Here is a 26203-nt window from a genome sequence, read left to right as displayed (position 1 = left end):
TCACAACTGCTTTGGCAGGAGACAGGGAGAGCAGAGAATTCCTTGACTATGTATTCAGAATGCTGAAAAATGGCAGTTGCTGTGAAATCATTCTTCATAGTGACACCCACTGTATTTGCTTTAACTATTTCCTCCATCCAAACTGTTACACCCCCAAATCATTATCAAAGTTTTATGTCGGAATGGAAGACACTCCCACATATTTACTTCATTAGATCAGAGGTTTGGCCTTTTAAAACTACAGATGTATCAGTATGCAGCAATGGCTCTTGTTTAGTCTCCTTATCTTTTAAGTTGACAATAAAGGTTGGTTTCTTTTGAGACTCTCAATAACATTTTCATTCTTTATGCAGTACAAACCTCTGCAAGACTGTGTTTAGTGGGTCTTACAGTGATAAATGACTCATTTTTCTGCTTACTGAAAGTAATTGGCTGTCCTTCTGCACATTTCTTGGAAAAGTGCCAAAGGTCTTCATTGCCCTACTTTGCATAGTTCAACCATATTTAGTATTTGCTATACCACAACCTTTGAGACAGTCTTCTAATATTGGTTTTGTTCAGGAGAGATGGAATGACTGTAGCCTATTGTGTCTCAATTAAGTGTCTGCAGTTGTGCTTCTTTATTGTTCTACCATCTCTCAGTTGTCCAACATCGTATTTTTTCTTCCTTCACTGTCATCACTCATGTATCCCTCAGAAGCATTTTCTCTTAGTCAAGGTCAGGAGTTTTTAACAGTTCAAACCTTGTGTGGGAGATGAGGGCACTTACTGAAATATTTTTTAGTTTTTTAGTTTGGTTAACTATTTCATACAATAACCTTTTTATTTGGCAAGTTACCCACATTTTTTCTTTTCTATTCACAGAAGATAAACATCCAGTTAGTGTCAATCTGCCTCTATCCTCCTCAGTACCTTTCTTGCACGGTGATATTTTTATTAGTAGATTCCTTACTGCTTGCTCATAGCCGCAGAGTTTATCACCTGCTGTTTCCTGGTGGGTTTTTTTTTACAAAAAAGATGGGCCTGAAATAAAATTATATAGCCAAACCCTGAAACCTGGGAACTTCAGATTCAAACTTTCCAGATGATAACCTTAACGCAGTAGTGGGGTGAACCAGTAAGGAGGATGTGAACATTCCCCAAATGGTATGCTCTTATGTTGTGGTGTGTTTCAACTAGAAAGTGAAGTGAGACCTGCCTGTAGAGCAGTATTAATACATTTTTATGCCATAAACACTAGAAACAGCCAAATGATTATGAGATCAAAGAAACAAGTACTGAGGAGAAAGTGAAAACTAAAATAGTCAAATGTGAAATATGCACAGAATACTGTAATACATGTTCCGTGGGAGGGGTGACTCAGCTCCTCTGAGCAGGATGGTATTTGACTTCCGTGGTCTGAATATCACCAAGATATGTCTCCCAGTCTCTTCTCAAAATTTGGTCCCAGTCTGTTTAAATACACATAAAATAAGGACAAGAGAAACCAACATGATGCGTACTCAAGCAACCCCATAATTCTATTGGTGTAAACCTTCTTCCCTTGTACACAAAAAGAAAATGGGAATTAGCCATACAGATGAGAATTGCAGAATGTCAAAGCCTCAGAATCTGCAACATCAAGAAATTCCAGAGAACACCATCCAGTTACGGAACATTCGCTCCCAAACCTAAATCCATATCTGAGTCCAAGCTTCATATTTCTATCATGAGAAGAATCAAAATCATGGATTAAAAACTGAAGTGCTGGCATTTGAAATCCAGAGAAAAGCAACAGTTTCCAAAAATTGAGGTGTTCAGATTTGATGTTTTGATTCAGCCCATTATCGAGATAAATTCAAGCTGCTAACTAAACTTTGACCTAGATCTGGATTTTGTGTTTGGACTCATCTCTCTTTGTGATAATAGAAGGTTGGTGCTGCCAAGTTTCACTAATACCAATCTGTTATTTAAACAGTGATTCGATCATAGTGGCAGGAGCTGTATAAATATCTGAGCTAGAAAGGATTTATTCAAATGGTTTTAGCTGCTGATTGTGAATCCTTTGTAGTGATGTTTCCCTATATCCTTTTACACCTGCAGAGAGGGACCATCCTTATAACTCCACTAACAAAACAGAGTCAGTCTCAAAATGGAAGAAATTACTGTTCAGAGTCATCTGGTATGACAATTACCTATCTTCCTAGGAGTCCCATGAAGCTGGTTTGCTAATTGTAGTATCAAGTATGGGAATTGCTATTTGCATGTTGTCCTCTCTACAACCATCTTTTTTCAGCAGCATTTATATGCTAAGATTTGTATTCCACATTATTGGAAAAATATGACTTTTCCTCCTGTGGAATTGTGATATAATAAAATATGGACTGTCCTCGTAATGGAAAAAATGCTAAGATTTGTATTCCACATTATTGGAAAAATATGACTTTTCCTCCTGTGGAATTGTGATATAATAAAATATGGACTGTCCTCGTAATGGAAAAAAAAATTCACACCAAGTACGTGCACAAGAAAAGTGCCAAAAAGAGGACTGGTATTTAGAAATTTGGTCACCTTTAGTGTACTCAAAGGAGAAGGGCTCCCATGCTAGAGTCTTTAGCCAGTTCTTTGACTATTAACCTGATCCTGATTAAGTACAATGCAGTATGTTAACATTTTATTGTAACTTTACCTTCATAAAAAGTTTCAAAGAACAACAAACAAACACTTTGCACTTGAGGATCTGTAAGCATTTATCAAACCATAGAACTAGAGCTGGTCAAAAAGTTTCCGACAGAACATTTTTCTGTCAGAATACGTTAATTCATCAGAACTGAAACCCTCCACAGAACATGTTGATTTTGATGACATTCTTATGGAAAGCAGGTTCTGATGGAACCCTGCCAGCCAGACAAATTTTGCAAGTTACCTGGTTTCCTGCCAGCTCAACTGCCAAGCTTCTCAGCAACTCACCTGACAGGGAGCCAGGAAGCCCTGGGAACCTTGGTTCCCAAGCTACTAAACTCACAATTCCTAGGTAGCCAGGGCTCATCGCCTCCCTAGCTCATTGACTGGTGGACTGCTGGGGCTCTGGACAACTCAGGGAGCCTCAGAAATGTATAGAAAAGATTTAAATAAAATGCTTAGACATTTCAAAGTTACATTTTTTGAATTTCCATTCTGGGGGAAATTTTAAAATGTTTTTCATTCTCTTTTGGATTTTTTTTTTAAATTTCAGAGTTTCTCTAGGAACAGGAATTCCAGTTTCCAACCAATTCTAATTAATACATTAACCTACTCCAGACTCCTGTGTTGTAGAGATCAGGAGGCTACAATCTGGAGGGGTTATGGACCAACTTTACTAAAAGTGGTCTCTGATTTTTGGCATGCCTCAGTTATTGGGTATCCAGTTTGAGATGATTTTCAGAGGGCAGCTGAAGTCAGAGAGAGCTGCTGATGCTTAGCACTTTTGAAACTGAAGCTATAGGTGTCTCATATTAGGTGGCCAACCAGCTACACAACTTGTAAACTGAAGCACTCAAAATTAGAGACTACTTTAAAAAGGTCGTCATAGTCTCAAAGGAAGTTTGGGGCTAAGACAGCCTGAGAATCTGGACAAGATTTTTCAGCACTTCATGGTTTGACCTCATCCACTTGCATTTTTTGTTTTAAGCTGCTTGCAAAGTGCTTACCTTAGCAAATGTTGGTGTATTTTATAGCTTTATTGTCTGGGTTTTATGCAAGGCCTTCCCAGAAATGGATTCCTCAAGTTTTTTTTTTAAAAATCTTTAAATTTTTTACAGAGACAATTTTAGGAGCTCTGCTAAGAAACTTAGCAACATTGTTCAGTGGCTAGCTCCATCTTCCAGTGGAGGTTCAAAGTCTCAATCTTCTCTTTACGGAAGCTTCTGCCTGCAGTGGAAAAAGTTGTGCAAGTCTCAGATCTTTACTCACTTCCACAGTCCCTTCTGTAGCAGGACTATCATGTGGCATGACTCAGCAGTTTCAGCACATCTGTGCATAAAATGTTAACATTGAGATCTCTGTATTCTAATTTTATTTTTAATATCTGCAGAAGTGCAGGAATGGTAGCAGATGTTTAAGTGTCTTTAAGAAAAACATTGCTTGTGAGAAGCAGAAACTTAGAAACCAGTCCAGATTCTTTAGGGATCCATATTTTCTCTGTTAAATTTGACGGGGTCCTGCTTTTTAAATAATAGCATTGAATGGAGATTCAAACTGCTTTTGAATAAAATTCCTTACAACATTCCTGGAGCCTCTGCAAAGATAATGCCACAGTTCTAGCAGGGGATGCAGGCTCCGCTTTTAGAAAAATAAGAACATGGTCAGTAACAAGGATAGGAACAATGCAAAGGCAGCACACTCAACCCCTGCATGAGGGATGGCTCTGAGCTGCTCTGTAGCTGCCCCTTTGGATGATTGAAGAATTATGATGATGGATTTGGGATGGAGCCACATTCATTCCTTGGCTGGAAGGCTAGTCAGCATGATGCAGGACGTCTGAAGATGGAGGGAGTAAAAAGGGTAGGCAGGGTGGTTTAAAAGATAAAGGTGCCCTGTAATTTTCAAAGCATTATAAAGTGTCAGAAATTACAAAACTCAAGAGGAATAAAAAGGCATTTAAAATCAATTAAAGAACGGCGCCTTTTTAATGTAATATGATCTCTTTCCAAAAGAGATGTTTCTCAATATACACAGGACCGTGCATGTGCAGTTCCCCATCTCCCTTCTTTGAGTGTATGTAAAACATATTAAAAACTAATAAATTAATGGAAATTGGGCACTGAACTAATGGAAACACACTCTCAGCTCACTCCTATTACTGTACCTGACTGTGACATTTTAGAGGGACTTGAGGGATCCTACTTACAATCTTTGGACTAATCATGATGAGTCACCTAATGTAAGTGGTTGCAAATTGAGGTTGCTCTTTTCAGAACACCCGGCTGCTACTTTTGAGACAGGCTGTTAAGATTTCAGAATTGCCATCGTAATCAGGAGGAAACAGAAAAGGAAGTCACTCTCCCCTATGTAGTAATAATCTTGGATTACGGTCATCTTGGTGTGTCCTATATTTGGTTGAAATATAGTTATTTTGAATTCTGTGGCAGGCGGATCCTTTGTGTGTACGTTCTCAGTCTTAGATAACTAATAGATTTTTCATTTCTTACATTGCGTAATTCTTTTTAATTCTGGACCTTTATTCAAAAGTCTGGGTGTCTTTCAAGAAGCAGCCCATGTACGCAATGATCTTGATGCTAAATGAGATAAAAATAAAATTCTTTTCACACTAATCATAATGAAAATACAGATGTTCTCGATGTTCATTAGCTGGCCATGTTTCAGAATGTAAGACATACTGACAGAGCTGTTAAAAGTACAAGTACATTCCCTTGAGAGATAGGGGGAACATCTGACTCTGTTTGGTCTGAAACTTGCTCATTTCCATTAATGTTTCCTTGTAAGCAAATGTCAGACAGCTGTTCCTATTTGTCTTGTATGATCATTAGACTGTTCCCTGTCCCATTGTGCTTAACTAAAATATCATTTTTAATTAAAAAAAGGTTTCTTCCCCTACATTACTAATTCCAGATGCTGTGAACAAAAACAACAACAAATCAGTCACCATGTTACCATGGATTTATTGTAAGTTTCTTGTTATTTTAAAGCACTTGGAGTTAAATGAACCATCATGGATTACTGCATTTCACAAACATAGCTAGTCTCATTTTTGAAGGTGCTGAGAACTGTAAGCTTCCACTGACTTCAATGAGATTTGGAGGTACTCAGCTTTTCTGACAAGTCAGCCCAGCTATGTCTAACCACTTGAGTCAATGGAAGTTTGACTTGAATGGGAGGAGGACCAAACTCAAAACCGATAAAGTGTTTTCATCTTATTAATGATTATTTGGATTTGAGAATCATAATCAGATCAAAACTGCACTTGTTTTTCTTGGATCTGTTTAAGATGATCATTTCGGAGCTTGAGAAATTGTAAAGAGAAGAGAATGATGGTGACAGGTGTAGTATAAGAACCTGAATAGAATAAAATCATGCAATGGCTTGTAGCTCACCGGGCAATGCTAGGGACATTGTCTCTCCAGCACATCCATGCAACAGTTTTATTTTTGTATGTGATACATCCTATGAGATTTCTCCTTATGGTAACTGCTTATCCTAGGTTTCCTGAGACACCTCATGAGGAGGTTAACACCCATGCAGAGCAATGAGCCTGGGGCCCATTTCTAACAAGCCCACCATATATAGGTCTCCTGCTGGCACCGGTAGGAGTATCTGCAAGCACTCTACACATGGATCAGACACTGGGGTTTCTGCAGGGTCTGTTCTTGCATTACTGGCAGTGGGCCACATACAGAGGCATTCTGGGAGTTCTGCAGGGTCAGGAGACAGTGGAGAGAATGCAGGAGAGCTCTGCTGTGCCCTCCACTGATTGATTTAGGGTTACCTGCTGGTTGATGTAATTAAATGGTATGTAGTACATGTGCCATGATTTGTGATCAAGGATACAGACAGAATCAGTGGTAGTAGAATGACACCACAGCTGTCTTTGGCAATTGTTGTCAAGAACAATGCCTATAACTAGTACAGTCAAGGTACAGCGACTCATTACAATCTCTACCAGGAACTGGAATTAGTTCTGTTGGATGTAATGGGTGGACACATCAAGCCAAGTTTCCAATGGTTCACTGAAATGTGCGTGAGCAAATTTTGCATACGCACGTTTCAGAGGCTCTTTGAACATGAGGCCACTGAGATGTGGTGCCTCGGTGTATTTAGCCAATGCAACAGCTGGCTGTTAATCTGTTACAAATAAAACAAAGAGCAAATTGAAGAGGCTTGAAATATAATCTTGGAAAATTTCATCCTTCTGCTAGCCTGCTGTTACCAAGCTACTGCCTGAGACAGATTACAGAGGAGCTGTTTTCTCTGGGATCTGAATACACACTGCGAAGAATACATATACTCCTTGATTTAGGTCTTCATGAGGTAAAATTGCAACTGATAAATGACAGTTTTTTTCCTGTCATAAACTCTCTCACACACAATCAATTCTACACACATTTTTCATCAATTATTTTTTATTATTGTTATTTTAAAAAAATCCTCTTTCCTTGGAATGTATCTAATTTTACTATCATCTTGTTTGTTGACATTGACTGAATCCCAAGATTAAGAATATTTGCTCTGGAAGTTGAACAAGAAGTGATCATATATATTCCATCACATGCTTTTGTTGGGATAGGGGAACCACATAACATATAAAATGAGAACAGTAAGCAAATCCCAACCTTTGATACTGATAACTTTTGGCAACTTATTGGTAAATATCATTGCTTGCTTGTTTCTTTAGATTTTCCACATACCCCTGCACCTTCTGATTTTGACTTGGTCAAGAAGCAGAAATAATGTAAATATAGCTAATCTTATGGTATTTCTGATCCAGTCACTCTGATCCGCACCCCAGTCCAATGGGGTGCGGGGTGCAGAAAGAGAGAAGGCTTTTTAGAAGGGAAGGGAGAATGAAAAAGAAGTCAAGACTGGCTGAGATCTCCAACTTTTTCTGGGGTCACAAAATTTGAAGTAAAAACACCATATAGATTCATGTTTTTAAAAAAGAGGATACAATTAAAAAAAGAAACCAAAGACCTAGCACATATTTTTAATGATAAGGGGAACCTTTTACTATTATTTTATTATCCCCACCCCCCATCCCCTCTGTGGTATATTTAAAGTACTAGTATTTTTTCATTAGAATGTTTTTTCTCTCTGCTTCTTTGCTTCTATTTTCACTCTCTCTTTCTCTGCATTTAATTTCCTGGCTTCTCTCAACTTCATTTTTCACCTGATATTTTCATTGTTTTTTCTTCATTCCCTTCCCAAACCCACCCAATCCCATAGTGGTCAAATTGGAGTTAAAGTTTCAAATTGTCTCAAGTCAGTTTGAGGAAAAAGTCAGAATGACAACATCTCTAGATTAAGCCGGTTGTTGGGAACAGCTAGATACTGATCTGAACTCAATCTGAAAAAGCGTTGACGTGTGTTCATCACTGATATGGTACATCCCAGACGCAGTATGAGCAGAGCTGTGCCAAATGAGCTCAACTACATCAAATTAGTTTGTTTGGAGGGTTCATTACAAAATTATCAAAACATTTGCTAATCAGAAACCTTTTATGTGCCCCGGGTTCTAGTTTTGAGTGAAACAGAGTTAACTTACGATTATACACTGAAATCAGGTGAAATTTGTGATATTTGCAGAATTTCCAAATGAAACCAGGTCTCACTTTGGGACGCTGAAATAATTGAACTATTGAACTATTCAAATTAGTAAAATGCCAAACAGAAGGGTTGGGAATCCACATGGAGAGATGCGTACAAGTATATTTGCACGAACTCTGTGATGCAAAATGGCTGTGTTTTCCGCAACTGTAACAGTAAGGCAGAAGGCCAAAGAAGAAGTGCTGTCTACCACTTAAGAAGTATTATGATGGCTCATTAATGCAAGCTTTGGAGTGTCTTAATGAAGTTGTACAATGGATCTGTGTTGCTATTAAAAGAAGAAAGGATAAAAACATTGTGAATAATTTCCAAGTCTGCATCACAAAGAGTTTGTCATCCTCTGTAATTAGTAAGCTATAATAATAAAAAAAAAGATTCATCATTAGATCATCAGATTTCTTGAGTCCTCTGTGCCATTTCACAGCTCACAATTTATTGATTGGGAATTGAGGCACAGAAAGACTAAGGAGCCTAAATACCTTTGTGGATCTGGACCTGACTGCCATTAAAATTAATGAAAGTTAGAAGCTGTCACATTAGGGAGTGCAATCCAGACCAGTGAGGGTTGGTATCACTGCCTGCCTTGTAACCTTGGGCACCTCACAACTTTGCTGGAGTAGCTCCCAACCTGGGATGCTCACGACAGACCTACCAGGATGCAGGTCACTTCCGAGTGTCTGTGTGCTAGACAGCCCTAGTTCAGCAGTTCTTCCCCCAGCAGCCTGTCTACAGCCCCATGCTGGCTTCCATCAGCCTGGTTTACTACTTGCAGGTTGACCCCAAACACGCTCCCAATCCCACATTTTCCCCAAAACATATGTTCTGCAACATCCAGTCCTTTCCTGGACTTTTCAGATACTGAGGTTCATTGCTCTTTTAAGGAATCAATATTCAACAGTTTGCTACTTTAACTAGAGTTACCAAACAGTTCAGTTTAAACACAGCACTGGTTTAGATTAAAAATAAAATAAGTTCACTACGCAAAGAAGAAAGAGGTTTAGGTGAATAAGAGATGAATTAGAAATGGTTACCAGCAAATAAAAATGAAAACACATGTAGAAGTCTAAAACTTAATCTAGCAAGTTTTGGTTCAAGGCTTTGTTTAAGATGGCCTCTCTTACCTACAGTCCTCCAGCGAGATGGTGACTGACCCTCTCCTTGGGTAGGGTCTCTCATAGAGGTGAGAGGTGCTGGTGCCTTTGTCTTCTCAGGGGAAAGAGATAAACTCGGGTTTTCTGCCCCTTTCATTTATAGTCCAGTGGACCTTTGAAGTGGATTCTTCTGAAGATTACCCCTCAACGTAAAGTTTATCCAAACAGTGAGGAAGGCAACATGGAGCCTGGTGATGCAGGAAGCTCCATGTTCTTTCTTCTCACCACTTATGTTTGCTAAAATGCAAGTTATTTTGTTTCCTGCCATCTCCTCTGCCTGCTGTCTTGAGGACCCTGTTTACTACTTATATAAAAATTGAGATAAATACACATTCCTTTGTTTAGGATAGCCCTGTTTACCAACTTTTGCCAGGGCAGGCTTTTGAACATTTGCTAACAACATCAGACAGGAGGAATTAATAACCTTTATATATAATGTTGTTACCCACATTTCATCATTACATTGTTGACCAGTGGGTTGTTAGTTTTTCAAGTGATACCTCACAAGGTATATTTTGTACAAAGATTATGACAATAGTGTGTAAGGTGTGAACACAGGAGTGCTTTTGGCCACAGAAGCCTAAATACCTTTATGGATCTGGACCTAAGCAACTTGCCCAAGGTCAGACAGGAAGTCTGTAGCATAACAGAGAGTTGAACTCTTGTCTCCATGGCTCAGGCTAATTCCCTTGCCACTGGCCCCACTTCTTTTCCTACCTACCGAGTGTTAAGCTGCATCTCTCCCAAAGGAGACTAATTTCAGTGAAATTCTGACCCCATGAACTTACTAGGAAAACTTTCACTTGACTTCACTAGGGTCTGGATTTCACCCTTCATGTTTTAGTTTATATGTTTTGTTTTACAATGATGAAGCAGAGATCTGTTTTGCCAGTTCTGGCCCCTGACGCACAGCCACACACCTTCCAAGAGTTAAGATGATACCCAAGATGTGTGAAGACAAAGTACGCCAGTCAAGCTTGCAGAAAGGGCATCAATAATGCCAGTCGGGGCCAAACAGAACTGAAAGACCACGTCTAAAGAGCCAGTACAGACCATAAACCTCCATACTGACTGATTTTTTTTGGTCAGATTATTGTGTTGGTTATACATTTGCTGGGGAAGCTCTGAAGAAAGGTTAGGGTGTTAGTAGGAACAGATGAATTTCCTGACAGCAAATGTCTGAATCTACAATTTCTCCAGCATCCTGGAAACTGTCCCTGTTTGATGCAGTTATTCATGCAGTTCAGGGACCTGTGGGTTGTAAGAACTGCGCTAATTCTATTTACAGCACTCAGAGTTTGCCTCAGAGGATTTGGGCCTAAATGAAGGAGTTTGCATTATCTACCTTGGGGTAGGCAACCTATGGCATGTGTGCCAAAGGTGGCATGCAAGCTGATTTTCGGTGGCACTCACACTACCAGGGTTCTGGTCACCAGTCCAGGGGCTCTGCATTTTAATTTAATTTTAAATAAAACTTCTTAAACGTTTTAAAAACCTTATTTACTTTACATACAACAATAATTTAGTTATATATTAAAGACATACCGAAAGAGACCCTCTAAAAACATTAAAATGTATTACTGGCACGCAAAACCTTAAATTAGAGTGAATAAATGAAGACTCGGCACACCACTTCTGAAAGGTTGCTGGCCCCTGATCTACCTTATGGTTTCCTGAAATAAAAATCCCACAGAGTAAATCTGCCATCAACACTAAGCCAGACAGGAAATAGTTCTTTGTCAGAACAAGGTTTTGTCACCATTTAAATGTCTGAATATGTTAAAAAGAGGCGTTGTTTTCTGTGACTGATACTGTTTAAAATAAACTGTTTAATGACTGAATGGATTGAACAAGCATGCTGCAATTCTAGAAAGGAGAAAAAGTGCATCAGCTAATCAAAAATATATTAGAGCCATTATGGAGTTTCACTGGCTTTCCCAATGGACATTTCCTTCCAGTAAGTGCTCGCAGCCAAATGTAAGCTAGCGCATTTTGCCTGCGGTAAAGTGCCTTGCATTAGTAAGTTATATCAAAATGCAAATATTCACTTGAAAAAGATTGTGCGGGAGGAAGTCCTCTCCCTGGAAACCAATGCATTTAGAACCTGATCCTGCTTCCATGGAAGTCAATGGTAAAACTCCTGTTGAACTCAGTGGGAGCAGCATCAAGACATTAGAATACGAAGCAATCGCTGCATAATTGAGGAAATGGCTTGCTTAGAGTAGGGCTTTGAACTTGTTCCAAAGAATAAGAGTTATTACAGAAATGGCTATAAGAAAGTAGCTGGAAATCATGACTGTTAGGCTATAGCTACACAACAAGTGAGGGTGTGATTGCCCTGCTTGCACACACATATTTGTGCTAGCTCTCAAACTAGTGTGAATGTAAATAGCAGTGTAGCATGGGTAACGGCAGCAGAGGCATGACAGTGCCATTATAAATACATAGCCACTGATTTCAGGTGGGTTTGTACTCAGCTTGGCTCAGATGTGGCTCTTCTGACACTACCAGGGCCACCAAAGCTACATTGCGATTTGTATTCATGCCAGCTTGATGAGACCTTGCCCGAGTATGTGTACACAGGTTGGGGACTCATAGCTCATAGTGTAGAGATTGTCCAAGGAAGAGCTCCTCACACTACATAGTTTGCTGTTCCTCTCTGGAAACTCTGTTGCTGTAATTTACAAAACGGTGATTTATTAGCTACTTTTTGAGAATGTGTAAGTCCACAGTTGGTGATGAGGAGATATAGTATGTTAGAAGCAGCAAAACTTTTTCATAGAACTGGTCATACAACATTATCCATGGTTCACCAGGAAGTTCAAGAAACAATGCTTCCACTCCATGGTTCTTGACCTTTTCTGTACCATGACCCTTTATTATAACAAAGCATGGTTTCAGCACTGTTATCCCATTTAGCCATAAGAAGGGACAAGGGGTGCGACACTCTTAATGTATTAGCAACCCCCAGGTTGAGAGCCCATAATTTATTCACTCTCTTTAAAACTTTTGTGATGTGTTACCATAAAAAGAAAAAAAATAGCATAAAAGCTGCAAAATAATGAAACTCCATCCATTGCATCTCTCATTCTCAAGACCTGGTAACAAAAATGAAGGCCATGGCCAAAATAGGTTTATAACTCCAAGACAGGTCATCCCATCAGGAACAAAGACAATCACCATAATAATCTTTTATTCTGTGTCTATACAGCATGCAGCACAATGGGGTATTGTTCTATGACTGTGGCTCCCATTGTAATAACAGGGATCTAGCAGGCCTACCCCAATTGTGAGCTCAATTGTTGGAAAGCAAGTGAAAGTTTGTAAAATGGAACAATAGCTTATCACAATGAATATTGATAGAAGGGATATGATAAGAAGACAGACTGGATTTGTCCAAACAAATAGGTCTACTGGACTCTGGTAAACAAAGACAAATGGAATTGGAAATTAATGGACCAAAATTGGTGTGTTGGAAACCAGACCTAAATGGAGGACAAAATAATGGGGTACTAGACCTTGAAGGCTCACGGATGCAGTCAGGAGGCCAGTTCCTTGATTCCAGAAATCTGGGTAAGGCAAATGAAAGGCTAAGGACTAATCAAGATGGACACATTGAAGATGGTCCTGGGGAATCGTGTCTGGGAGAGGAAAAGAATAGGAAAACTCAGGCCTTTGTTTTTGAAGGGCCTGGGACCAGAAGCCTTGTACAGAGGGCAGGCTCCTTTCTCTTTCCATTGGCTCATCAGGTGTTTGGGGGTACTAGATCTATTGGGGATGGATCAGGTTTAGATGACTGGCTCCAAGCCCAGTTAAGGAGAGCCCTGTGAGAGGAAAAACTCATCCAGATCCCAGAGTCACAGATGGATGGCTGTGGAAACTAAAGACTTAAGGGATGAATTTTCAGGACAAGGAGGCCAGGGCTCGATCCTCACAAACACAGGAAGGGTAAAGCTGAAGGTCAGAGGGAGGCCAGGTCTGGAACCACACAGTCTCAAGAAGGAGGGTGATGAAGCCCTGGACCTAAAGGGGGCTTATTTGGGGAACTGGATTATGTTTAATAAATTAGACTCCTGGAAAGGTGAAATATTGTTTTAAAGATACTGGGTACGAGTAGATTATTCCTGAAACTTGGAGCAAAACTGAGGCAAGAGACTGTGGCAGCATGCCAGCAAGGGGGCATGTGACAGATATGTGTTACCAATCTGCCTGAGGCATTAGGTGATTAGGCTGAGGCCACAGGATTTTTAGGGGAGGAGATGACGAAACACACCAAGTGTCGAAGTTTTAAAGCTTTATTAATAAAATAAAACAACAGCGGAGAGTGATGGGTGCTTTTTACGTTATTTAAAGGAAGGAAGAAAGCGTTAGTGCCCCAAGCTCTATCCCATTTTTATATTTATATACGCTTTACCTGAGGCTGGCCCAGCCTCTTGTACTGTAAGAAGGAGAGGGGGAAGGGTGGATGGGAGTTTTGTTTTGGGGCCAGGTTGTCCAGGTTCTGCTGTAATCTCTGACTTGCTTTGGTTTTTGGGAGGGTTTTTAAGTTTGAGGAGTTTGGGGGGGGGTGTTTTTGTTTAGGGCCCTTTGTTTTTGTGTTTTTTGTACCAGTTTAAACTGTTTTTTTGCGGCCTTTTAGCTTTTCCCAAAACACACCAGCTTTAGGGACGCACAGCTTTGCTTTCCTCCCCACAGCTACAGGGTCCTTAAAAAGAGACTTCAGGGTGAGGATCAAAATGGTGGAGATGAGTGAACATGGAAGGAGCGAGTTTTACCATCATGGCTGCCACCTCCATCATCTCTGGGATCTAAGGATTCGCCGAGAGTTTATCATCCTGATGTCCTGCCTAGGCAGGGCCAGACATAGAGACCCATAGGAGATCACCTTCTCCAGCTCCGGCTAAATCACAAATGGCACCTGAATGTGAGCCTTGGGTTGCTGCTGCCATTCCCTTCCTCATGTGTCATTTTCCTTCCCCACCTTATTTCTTCTCTTTCCTATCTTTCTCCTTTTAATACATGTCTGATTAGCTAGCCAAGATTGCAGCTTTTGGAACACTGCTGTGGACCTTTGACCAGCTAAAAGCAATGTCTTAAACAGGCCGATGGTACGAGTTTGGCCCAGGTCTCAGAATGCCTGATAAGATGTTGTGCTGTGCCTGTGTTTCTCCAACAGTGAGGCTGCAAGTAAGAGGCATTTTCTGTCCTTGTTGTTCTTATCTCTCCCTTTTTGTGCACATTTGTCTTAAAGGAAATAGGATCCCACTTTAACAGCAGCAGCTCAGACCATCTACAACTAGCTTCTCTTTTCCCCAAAAAGCACAGTTGTTACTATCTTTAATGTCATCTAAAAGACTGACAAGTGTGGGGAGGAGAGGTCCTTATAAAAACTCCCTACAGCTACAGGGGAAAGGGAATATTGTTAAAATGAAAACCTTACTTAAAACTTTTACATTTCAAATGCCTTAACTGTTTTTCCTTCTTTTCTATATGTTTAATAAAAGGTTAAAATAATGGTGTTTGTGTCACGGAACCATGCAGGTTGAGGTCTCTGTACTGGAAACCGTGATACATATAACTGTTGAGTGTTGCTCAGTGACAGTCATATTCACCTTTGACTCTCCTGATCCATCAAAATTAACACAGCACCTCTAAGCGCTATCACTATACAAAGAATAAACTATAATTAGAGCTTGAACATATTTGGAATCATGTTTTCCTTCCAAATAGAAAGGTAATGTTGAAAGATATGGGGTTTGGATTGTATCTACAGTAATATAGTTACCAATCAGCACATTATATCAGCATTTCTATAGTATATTTTGTAAAGAAATGAAAAGGGCTGTCACGGGCACCTGCTACTCACTAGTAAGGGGTGCCTCCTCCTATTCACTCTAGGGATTAGCTCTGCTAGCCTGTCACCGTCTTGTGGTTCCTCAGCCTGTTGTCTCAGTATTTCACTCTGCAGTCCCTCACTTGCTCCTCAGGAGCTGCAACAACTTGCCTTCATGGCTTGGCCCTCAGGCCAAGTCACAAGAGTCCTCCCTTTCTGGGGTAATCAAAGTCATCCGCAGTGTCCCAGGCAGTCCCTCAGTCCATGGTCCTGGCTAAATCACTCTATCAGTCACTGGAACGAACAGGCACGGACAGTCTCCAAAGGTCATTGCCCAGATTATGCCACTCATTCAGAAGATGGTGGGGGAACCCCAGCCCACCCTCTTCGCTGGGTTCCAATCCAGGGCCCTATCTTCAGCAGTGAAGGCACAGGAAACCACAAACCTTCCTGCCACTCCCCTGGAGAGCTTCCTACAAAGCCTATCCCAGGCTTGCATTCTCTACCCTTCCAGTCAGGCCCTTCCTTCCAGACCTACTAGACAAATCTCTTCTTTCAATGTTCAAGGCCCTTTCAAGAAAGCAACTGTAGCCCTCTTTCTGCTACCAGCTCCATAGTTTTATAAAAGCCCCTACCTGTTTCTACTCAGGTGAACTTTCCTCAATTAGGGTTCTCCTCTCAGCTAAATATCCTCCAGTGTGCAGCCTAATAAGTTAATTGGCACCACTGGCATATGTTAATCCCTTCAAGGTGAGTGCTGGGAGCACACCCCATCACAGAGGCTCAAAAAATCCTAGAAGTAACTTGCATGTCTGTTCATAAGGAAAAGGCCATACATACCTGCAATACATTGGCCAACTCTAATAATTTGGCAGTTGTCTAAAGAAAGTAAATATTGCTATTTCAGTATTTGTAGAATTAATATTAGCAGCAGCTTCTAGCCAGTGGAACACCCATTGGGAGGGGTAGAGAGAACACACACTAAGAAACAAAGTGTTGCAGGCAGGTATAAGGGATGACTTAAACATATAAGAACTCAGGGGCATGAAATATTTGCATGAGTCTTACTCAGGGAGCTGTCCGAAAGGTTAGCAATGAAACTAGGTGAGACTTGCCTGCCTTTTACTTTGTTGCAACTTTGAAACTCAGACCAGATTTGTGGAAAGGATCATTAAGGTTCATGAATCTTTGGAACAAGCAAAGGCCCTGTTTTGTGTGAATGTGGGTCCACTTTTTGTGTCCCCTTGTTTATTGCAATTGTGCCAAATTAACTGTTTCACCTGATCTCAGTGTGAAGCCCATCGGTAGTGCTTGTTTAAACTAGAAACTCAAAATGAAACCCAGGGATTCCAAACCACCTGGAGCAAACCCAACCAAACAAAAAATGCTTGTGTGAAAATGCTTGGGGAGGGCTCTGAATTACTACAGAAAATTATTTCCCAGGAGTCTGGCTGGTGGGTCTTGGCCACATACTCAGGGTCTAACTGATTGCCATATATGGGGTCAGAAATTTTCCAACATATCAGATTGGCAGAGACCCTGGAGATTTTTGCCTTTCTCTGTAGCATGGGGCATAGGTCATCTGCTGGTTTCAATTACAGTACATGATGGATTCTCTGAAGTCTTTAAATGAAGATTTGAGGACTTCAGTAACTCAGCCAAGGGTTAGAGGCCTGTTGCAGGAGTGGGTGGGTGAGGTTCTGTGGCCTTCAATGTGCAGGAGGTCAGACTACATGATTTTGATAGTCCCTTTTGGCCTTAGAGCCTATAATCCCTCGGAGAGCAAACTACTGAGTTCTGAACAACACTAAACACTAAGAGGACTGCTGGGCTTTGGGTATTGTGTCTGGCAATAGGAAGATCTGATCAATAATATCCTGACATCTGTATTTGGCAGTGTAGTAATTTGCTTACCCCCTTGGCCTGGACATTCAGCCAGGCCTCAGTTTTCCTCTAACAACTAAGATAGTTTTGCCTTCCACTTAAAAGAAACAACTCTGTCCTTTCTGGGGCATTGAAAGTCAAATGAAATACAAGTTCAAATTGAAGTCCAAGCCCTTCATGCAGTCTCTTAGGGATAAAATAAAAGAAAGCTCTTCTTCATGCAGCACACAGTCAACTTGTGGAACTCCTTGCCTGAGGAGGTTGTGAAGGCTAGGTCTATAACAGTGTTTAAAAGAGAACTGGATAAATTCATGGTGGTTAAGTCCATAAATGGCTATTAGACAGGATGGGTAAGGAATGGTGTCCCTAGCGTCTGTTTGTCAGAGGGTGGAGATGGATGGCAGGAGAGAGATCACTTGATCATTGCCTGTTGGGTTCACTCCCTCTGGGGCACGTGGCATTGGCATTGGTTGGTAGACAGATACTGGACTAGATAGACCTTTGGTCTGACCCATTATAGCCGTTCAAGTAGTAGCTGAACCGACGAGGGGGGATGCCATTTTAGATTTGGTTTTGGTGAGTAGTGAGGACCTTGTTGAGGAAATGGTTGTAGGGGACAACCTTGGCTTGAGTGATCATGAGCTAATTCGGTTCAAAATAAATGGAAGGATAAACAAAATTGCATCTGAGACTAAGGTTTACGATTTCAAAAGGGCTAACTTTACTAAATTAAGGCGACTAGTTAGGGAAGTGGATTGGACTAACATATTTAGGAATCTAAAGGCAGAAGACGCCTGGGATTATTTCAGGTTGAAGTTGCAGGAGCTGTCAGAGGCCTGTATCCCGAGAAAGGGAAAACGGTCCTTAGGTAGCAGTTTTAGACCGAGCTGGATGAGCAAGCGTCTCAGAGGGGTGATTAAGAAAAAACAGAAAGCGTACAAGGAGTGGAAGATGGGAGGGATCAGCAAAGAAACCTACCTTATTGAGGTCAGAGGGTGTAGGGATGCAGTGAGAAAGGCCAAAAGCCGGGTAGAGATGGACCTTGCGAAGGGAATTAAAACCAATAGTAAAAGGTTTTTTAGCCATATAAATAGGAAGAAAACCAAGAAAGAAGAAGTGGGACCGCTTAAAACTGTAAATGGAGCGGAGATTAAGGATAAGGTAGGCATGGCACAATATCTAAATGAATATTTTGCCTCGGTCTTTAATGAGGATAATGAAGGGCTTCGGAATAGTGGCAGAGTGACTGATGGGAATGAAGGTGCGGGGTTGGAAATTACAGTATCCGAGGTAGAAGCCAAACTTGAACAGCTTAACGGTAGTAAATCCAGCGGCCCGGATAATCTTCATCCTAGAATATTAAAGGAATTGGCGAGTGAAATTGCAAGCCCGTTAGCGATAATTTTTAATGAATCTCTAAACTCGGGGGTTGTACCGTTTGACTGGAGATTAGCTAATATAGTTCCTATTTTCAAGAAGGGGAAAAAAAGTGACCCGGGTAACTACAGGCCTGTTAGTTTAACATCTATAGTATGTAAAGTCATGGAAAAATATTAAAGGAGAGAGTAGTTACGGACCTTGAGGTCAATGGCAATTGGGACAAATTACAACATGGTTTTACAAAAGGTAGATCGTGTCAAACCAACCTGATCTCCTTCTTTGAGAAAGTAACAGATTTTTTAGACAAGGGAAATGCGGTGGATCTAATATATCTTGATTTCAGTAAGGCGTTTGATACGGTACCGCATGAAGAATTACTGGTTAAATTGGAAAAGATGGGGATCGAAATGAAAATCCAGAGGTGGATAAGGAGCTGGTTAAAGGGGAGACTGCAGAGGGTTGTATTGAAGGGTGATCTGTCGGGTTGGAGGGGGGTTACCAGTGGAGTTCCTCAAGGTTCGGTTTTGGGTCCGATCTTATTCAATCTATTTATCACTGACCTTGGAACCAAAAGTAGGAGTGGGCTGATAAAGTTTGCGGATGACACGAAGTTGGGAGGTATTGCCAATTCGGAGAAGGATCGGGATATCCTCCAGGGAGATTTGGATGACCTTGTAAACTGGAGTATTAGTAATAGGATGAAATTCAATAGTGAGAAGTGTAAGGTTATGCATTTAGGGATGACTAACAGGAATTTTAGTTATAAGCTAGGGACGCACCAGTTGGAAGTAACGGACGAGGAGAAGGACCTCGGAGTCCTGGTTGATCGCAGGATGACTATGAGTCGGCAATGTGATGTGGCCGTTAAAAAAGCTAATGCGGTCTTGGGATGCATTAGGCGAGGTATTTCTAGTAGAGATAAGGAGGTGCTAGTCCCGTTATACAAGGTGTTGGTGAGACCTCATTTGGAGTATTGTGTGCAGTTTTGGTCTCCCATGTTTAAGAAGGATGAATTCAAACTGGAACGGGTACAAAGAAGGGCCACTAGAATGATCTGAGGAATGGAAAGCCTGTCGTATGAAAGGAGACTTGAGGAGCTCGGTTTGTTTTCCTTAACCAAAAGAAGGTTGAGAGGAGATATGATTGCTCTCTTTAAATATATCAGAGGGATAAATACCAGGGAGGGAGAGGAATTATTCCAGCTCAGTACTAATGTGGACACGAGAACAAATGGATATAAATTGGCAGTCGGGAAGTTTAGGCTTGAAATTAGACGAAGGTTTCTAACCATCAGGGGAGTGAAATTCTGGAACAGCCTACCAAGGAAAACAGTGGGGGCGAAGGACCTCTCTGGCTTTAAGATTAAGCTTGATAAGTTTATGGAGGGAATGGTTTGATAGGATAACGTGATTTAGTCAATAGGTCAATAAAGTGCGACCACTGGTAATTAGTACCGAGGGTCAATGTTGGGATATTGAAAATCTTTTTCCTGAGTGTCTGGCTGGAGAGTCTTGCCCGCATGCTCGGGGTTCAACTGATCGCCATATTTGGGGTCGGGAAGGAATTTTCCTCCAGGGTAGATTGGCAGTGGCCCTGGAGGTTTTTCGCCTTCCTCCGCAGCATGGGGCAGGGGTCGTTTGCTGGAGGATTATCTGCTACTTGAAGTCTTTAAATCAGGATTTGGGGACTTCAACAGCTGAGTCAAGGGAGAGAATTATTTCAGGAGTGGGTGGGTCAGCTTTTGTGGCCTGCATCTTGCGGGGGGTCAGACTAGATGATCAAATGGTCCCTTCTGATCTTAAGTTCTATGATTCTATGATTCTTATTTTCTTATGTTCTCTTTCCTGCGTTATAGCCAGGGCCATTCTTAGGCATATGCAGCTGTGTAGGGCACCCAAAAATTTGGGGCACCACTGGGACAGCAGGTAAGAGCAGGTTGGCTTCTGCACACCCAGCACGCACTACAGTCTCCTTAGGCAGGGACCATATTCACAGAGCCGAATGTGCCGGCGCAGCGCATTCTGCATGAGGGAGAGGGTACCGGGGTCTCTGTGGGCAACTGTGACTCTCCACTGCCATGAGGCAGGCTGGGCAGCTCAGTATCCTTTGCTGCCTCATTCCCCTCCCCGCCCCCACAGGCTGCAAGCCTGGGCTGCCGCAGCATCTGCTACATATGAAGCTCGGTGTCTGTCAGCAACAGTGGGGGTTTCTGTTGGGGGTCTGCAGGTAGGGGTGCTGGTTGTGCCCCAAGTCAGGCGTAGGGGCACCAGTTTAATAATACTGCATAGGGCCCCATAAATCCTAAGGATGGCCCTGGTCATAGCCCTCCCATAGCCCTGTCATCCTTCCCTCTCCAGTGTGTAGCAGCACAGCCCTGGTGGTCCCTCAGAGTTTCAAGGGAATGAGCACCTCTTCTGCAAGCTGCTGCCTTGGACCCTAAACAATGAAGCAGGCACCAGATCTGGCCGCAAGCTCTTCCCACTTTCACTTTTCCTTTGTTTGACCACAGTACCTTTTTATTCCCCTCTTGGGCCTTAGCACTGTCTGACTCTCTAGCCAACACCCCTGTCTCCCCCAGTTTGGGGTACCTTACCCAGCCATCAGGCTGGTTTTTTAAGTCTCTTTTAAAGAGTCCTTCCAAAGCCCCTCCCAGGCCCTGGAGACAACCGAGCTGGTGCATCATTCTCTTTTTTAGGGCCCTAAACAGGTCTTACTTCTTCCCTGGCTTCGTCCAGATCTAAAGGAAAGGGGCTACAGGATCTCTTGCTGTGACAGCCTCTAGTTCCCATCTGCCAATGATTCTAATGCCTACCAGAAGTATGATTCCCAGCAGTCCTCTGGGCTGAAACCAAGAACAAGGCAGTGCTGGAACTGTAGCAGGGACATGAACTTGGGTCTCCCATCTCAGTGCCCTAGCCACCAGGATAGAGAGTCATTCTCACACTCTCTCTGGCCCAATGACAATTAAATTATTTATACAAAGTGGAATGGTTTCAATGAAACTGAGTGAGACCCACATCACAATATCCCAGAGCTCAGTGGCCAGGACACTCAAGTTCAATGCCATGATCCTCGTCAGGCGGAGGGCAGAATTAAACCCAGGTCTCCCACATTGCAGGTAAGTGCCCTAACAACTGGACTGAAGCTTATAAAGGTTTCTGAACCATCGTCAAAACATATTTTGGTCAAAATTCATGTCACATTTGCAAATAATTTTGGTGCCCTGAAAAATGCGTTCGTGTGGCACAGTTGTAGCTGGTGTTGCAAGATAATTATGTGCCAGAGATGCTAAAGATTCATATGTCCCTTCATGGTTCATCCACCATTCCAGAAGACATGTCCATGCTGATGACGGGTTCTGCTCAATATCTATCCAAAGCAGAGCAGATCGATGGTTGTTCATTTTTATCATCTGAGTCAGATGCCACCAGCAGAAGGCTGATTTTCTTTTTTGGTGGTTCAGGTTCTTATAGCATCAGAGTGTTGTGCTTTTAAAACTTCTGAAAGCATGCTCCACACCATGTCCCCCTCATATTTTGGAAGGCACTTCAGATTCTTAAACCTTGGGTTGAGTGCGGTAGCTATCTTTAGAAATCTCACATTGGTACCTTCATTGCGTTTTGTCCAATCTGCAGTGAAAGTGTTCTTAAAATGACATGTGTCATCATCTGAGACTACTATAACATGAAATATATATCAGAATGCAGTAAAATAGAACCAGAGACATACAATTCTCCCACAAGGAGTTCAGTCACAAATTTAATTAACACATTAATTTTTTAATGAGCATCATCAGCATGGAAACATGTCCTCTGGAATGGCAGCCGAAGCATGAAGAGGCATACAGATGTTTAGCATATCTGGCATATAAATACCTTGCAATGCCAGCTACTAAAAGTGCCATGTGAACACCTGTTCTCACTTTCAGATGACATTGTAAATAAGAAACGGGCAGCATTATCTCCCGTAAATGTAAGCAAACAAGAAATAGGACTGTAGTGGCCTTGCAGACTATAAAGTTTTACATTGTTTTGTTTTTCGGTGCAGTTATGTAACAAAAAAAAAATCTACATTTGTAAGTTGCACTTTCATGATAAAGAGATCACACATGAGGTGAATTGAAAAATATTGTTTCTTTTATCATTTTTACAGTGCAAATATTTGTAATAAAAATAATAATATAAAGTGAGCACTGTACACTTTGTATTTCTTGTTGTAATTGAAATCAATATATTTGAAAATGTAGAAAAACATCCAAAATATTAAATGAATTTGAATTGGTATTCTATTGTTTAACAGTGCGATTAAAAGTGTGATTAATCGCAATTAATTTTTTTAATCGCAATTAATTTTTTTGCGTTAATCGTGATTAATCAACAGCTCTACCGTTCATCAAAAAAATAATTGCTGAGTTCTAGAGATCGCCTTGTGTAAGCAGGTCTTAGCATGCCGTTCCAAATCCGGTCAACAGATGATTTGTTTGAACATTTCAGCCTACAGAGTGCTCAAGAACCGTTTGCTATGATTGCTGTTCCGATATTCAATACTCAAGCTATGGGGGTATGTAACAGGCCAGTGTGGCTCCCCTCCTCCCCTGGGAGGGTTGAGCCCCGGACACCGGAAGGGGCGGGGCTACAGAGCAGTGAGCCCGCCCCTCAGAGGGTCAAGCGGCGACCCGGAAGCATAAAAGCCGACCATCCGAACTCAGTTGGGGCCCAGCCACCGCTGGGAGCGGACCTGCCCGAGAGGGCTCGGGACTGGGAAGCTGCTGGGGCCCAGAGCAATTGCCCGGACTGGCCGGAGCTTCCCCTTGCCCGATACTGGGAGGACCCACCGGAGCTCCCCCGTGCCACCTACGAGGAGGAACCGCCGGAGACGTCACTTCTCCCCTGCTGTTATCCTGAGGAACCCCCGGAGCAGAACTGGCCGGACTTCCTCGAGGAACTGCCGGATCTACCCCCCAGCCCAGGCTGCGAGGAGCCCATTCTATTGGACTTCCCGGGAGTGGACGCCACAGACCAGGTAGGCAGAGAGGGGGAAATTGGAAGTGACCCGGGGGCAGCCGACCCCCGTCAGGCTGCAGATCAAACAATGCCCATGTCAGTGTGTTGCGGTCAGGATCCCCACTGACCCTTGGCGGTAATCGCCGCTGCCTAGGGCCCCGGGCCGGGACGCAGTGGAGTGGGTGGGCCTGCGTCCCCCCTGCCACCCCACTCACGGGTGGCAGTCTTCCCCCTCACCCCAGTGCTCAGCCTTGTAGCAGAAGGCCTGAGCCCGAACTGACTCTGATATTGTTGCTCAGCCTTGCAGCAGAAGGCCTGAGCCCCTAGCTGCCTGTTGATAGTGTTGCTCAGCCTTAAACAGGGGTCCCCAACCCCCGGTCTGCGGCCCGGTACCGGTCTGCGGCCCGGTACCGGTCCGCAGCCTCTTAGAAACCGGGCCGCGAACCGACCCAGTGGAGCTTCCGCAGGCATGCCTGCGGGAGGTCCAGCTGAGCCGCGGGACGAGCGCTTCCTCCGCAGTCGTGCCTGCGGGAGGTCCGCTGCTCCAGGGGCTCAGCTGGAGCTTCCGCAGGCACGCCTGCGGGAGGTCCACCGGCTCCAGTGGAGCTTCTGCAGGCGTGCCTGCGGAGCTCCAGCTGAGCCCCGGGAGCAGTGGACCTCCCGCAGGCACGACTGCGGAGGGAGCACTCGTCCCGCGGCTCAGCTGGACCTCCCGCAGGCACGCCTGCGGAGGGTCCGGCAAACGAAACCAGTCCCTGGACCTAAAAAGGTTGGGGACCCCTGGCCTTAAAGGAACAGGGCAGAACCCATGTAAGAACGACGGGCCGGTGTGGCTCCCCTCCTCTCCTGGGAGGGTTGAGCCCCAGGCCCACATGTTTACAGGGTAGATTATGATTTACAGTTTAGTCCCCAAAAGGGGCAGCACAATGTTGTTCTTCCCCTGGAATAGCCCAGGAGGGAGATGCTGAATCTGAGAGTCACTGTATCTTTCCTGATCTCTTGGCTGCTCTGGGGAGGGAGTGCTCTGTGACTGAGCTACATCCAACAAAGGGTGATTCACCAAGCGTGCTCAAAGCATGACAAAGCTCCACCCCATTGCGATCATTCCCGTTACCGGCATAATGGAGACTGGAGTTCACCTGCAGAGCCTGCTCCCCGAATCAGGTGTAGAATGCACTGGTACAAGGGAGTAAAGGGGCACCCTGCACTGGCATGCAAATAAACCACAATCTTCCTCTATGTGATTCAGCACCTAGGTCACATGACATTGTTTCTTTTCACTCTTCTATGACAGTTTTTTATATACATATATTTATATGTTTCTAAAATCAATTGCTTTTTCTCATCACTCCCTCCCCATCTCCTGCCACTTTCACTTCTAACCCACAAAAGCACACTTCTACCATGCAAATATGTTCTCATCTGAACACAACACACATTTGTGTTCGAATAAGTGTATTCAGTTACTTCCCGACCAACTAAATCAGGGACATTTAATTATTAATATCGGTACTTGCAATAATTTCCCCAGAAATTCCACATGTGATTCATTGTTTCGGGTCCAGAACCCTTAATGGTTTCATATGAAACCTCTTACAGCATGCTACACAAAACCACTAATGGTTGATGACTGTGGAGCCAAGTCAGAGAGCCTAAAATGGTTATAGGTAAAATCATCTCTTCTAAGACTGTAAACTTGTGGGTGGGTCTGAGTTGTAACAGAATTCAGAACCTGGGTGAAAGCCGTTGTTTTAGTTGTTCTTAATTATTCCTTGTATTACCTTAAGCAGGGGTCTCAAACACGCAGCCCCTGGGGTTATTTCCTGCATTTGAGATCCCTGCCCTAGTGTCTAGGAACCCTACTCATGGACAAGGACTCCATTGTGCTAGAAGCTGTAGAAACACAACAAACAAGGCTTCCTGGCCAGCATTCTGCCATCCTACAAAAGAGGTTAGGGACAGGGGTGAAATAAATAAGACCCATCTACTGACTGCGATCTCCATTATAACTCATCCTTTGCCAAAAGTTACTGCAGAGTGGCCTCTGTGATTAAGAGATGATCTCATTTCTCCTTATACTTAGAATAGCAGGTATGTCTAGTAACTGCCGTAGTAATGGTTAACAAGTGCTTACTTTGTAATGACTTTTCCTGTACCTATGAATTTCTAATACAGTCGCCGCTGCTGTAGTTAGATGCCTGAATAAAGAGGAAGATAAACTACACTTAGTAAACTACCTTTCCGGTGTTGAGCAAAAGATTAGAAACAACGACAGAAAATTAATTTATCACCCAGTTATGCTGGTTACCGGTGAGTTTTTGCACTGAGTCCATTTCTTGTGTCTCTCTAGAGTTGAAGGATCCTGGGTGAAAAAAAAATCCTCATTTCTTCTTTTAAGAAGGAAAAAAAGCTTCATTCTCAAGTTTATATAACACCCCCCCCCCAAGCTATTACATGAGTCAGTTGATGCGAAGTTTGCAGGGTTTGCCTCTCTGTTCACACGGACCTATTGGATGCATTGCTGTACAGAATGCATTGATGACCGCCTCAGGAAGTATGAGAGCATGTACTTTTTATAAACCAGAATGGCATCAAATGAAGGAAATTGCCTAGTTATTTCCTTTACTAAGTACAAAACATTATATTTATTAGTC

This window comes from Mauremys reevesii, linkage group 6 (assembly GCF_016161935.1).
Source record: "Mauremys reevesii isolate NIE-2019 linkage group 6, ASM1616193v1, whole genome shotgun sequence".
Taxonomy (NCBI): Eukaryota; Metazoa; Chordata; order Testudines; family Geoemydidae; genus Mauremys; species Mauremys reevesii.
The sequence above is the reverse complement of the archived record's forward strand: the minus strand, read 5'-3'. Positions refer to the sequence as shown.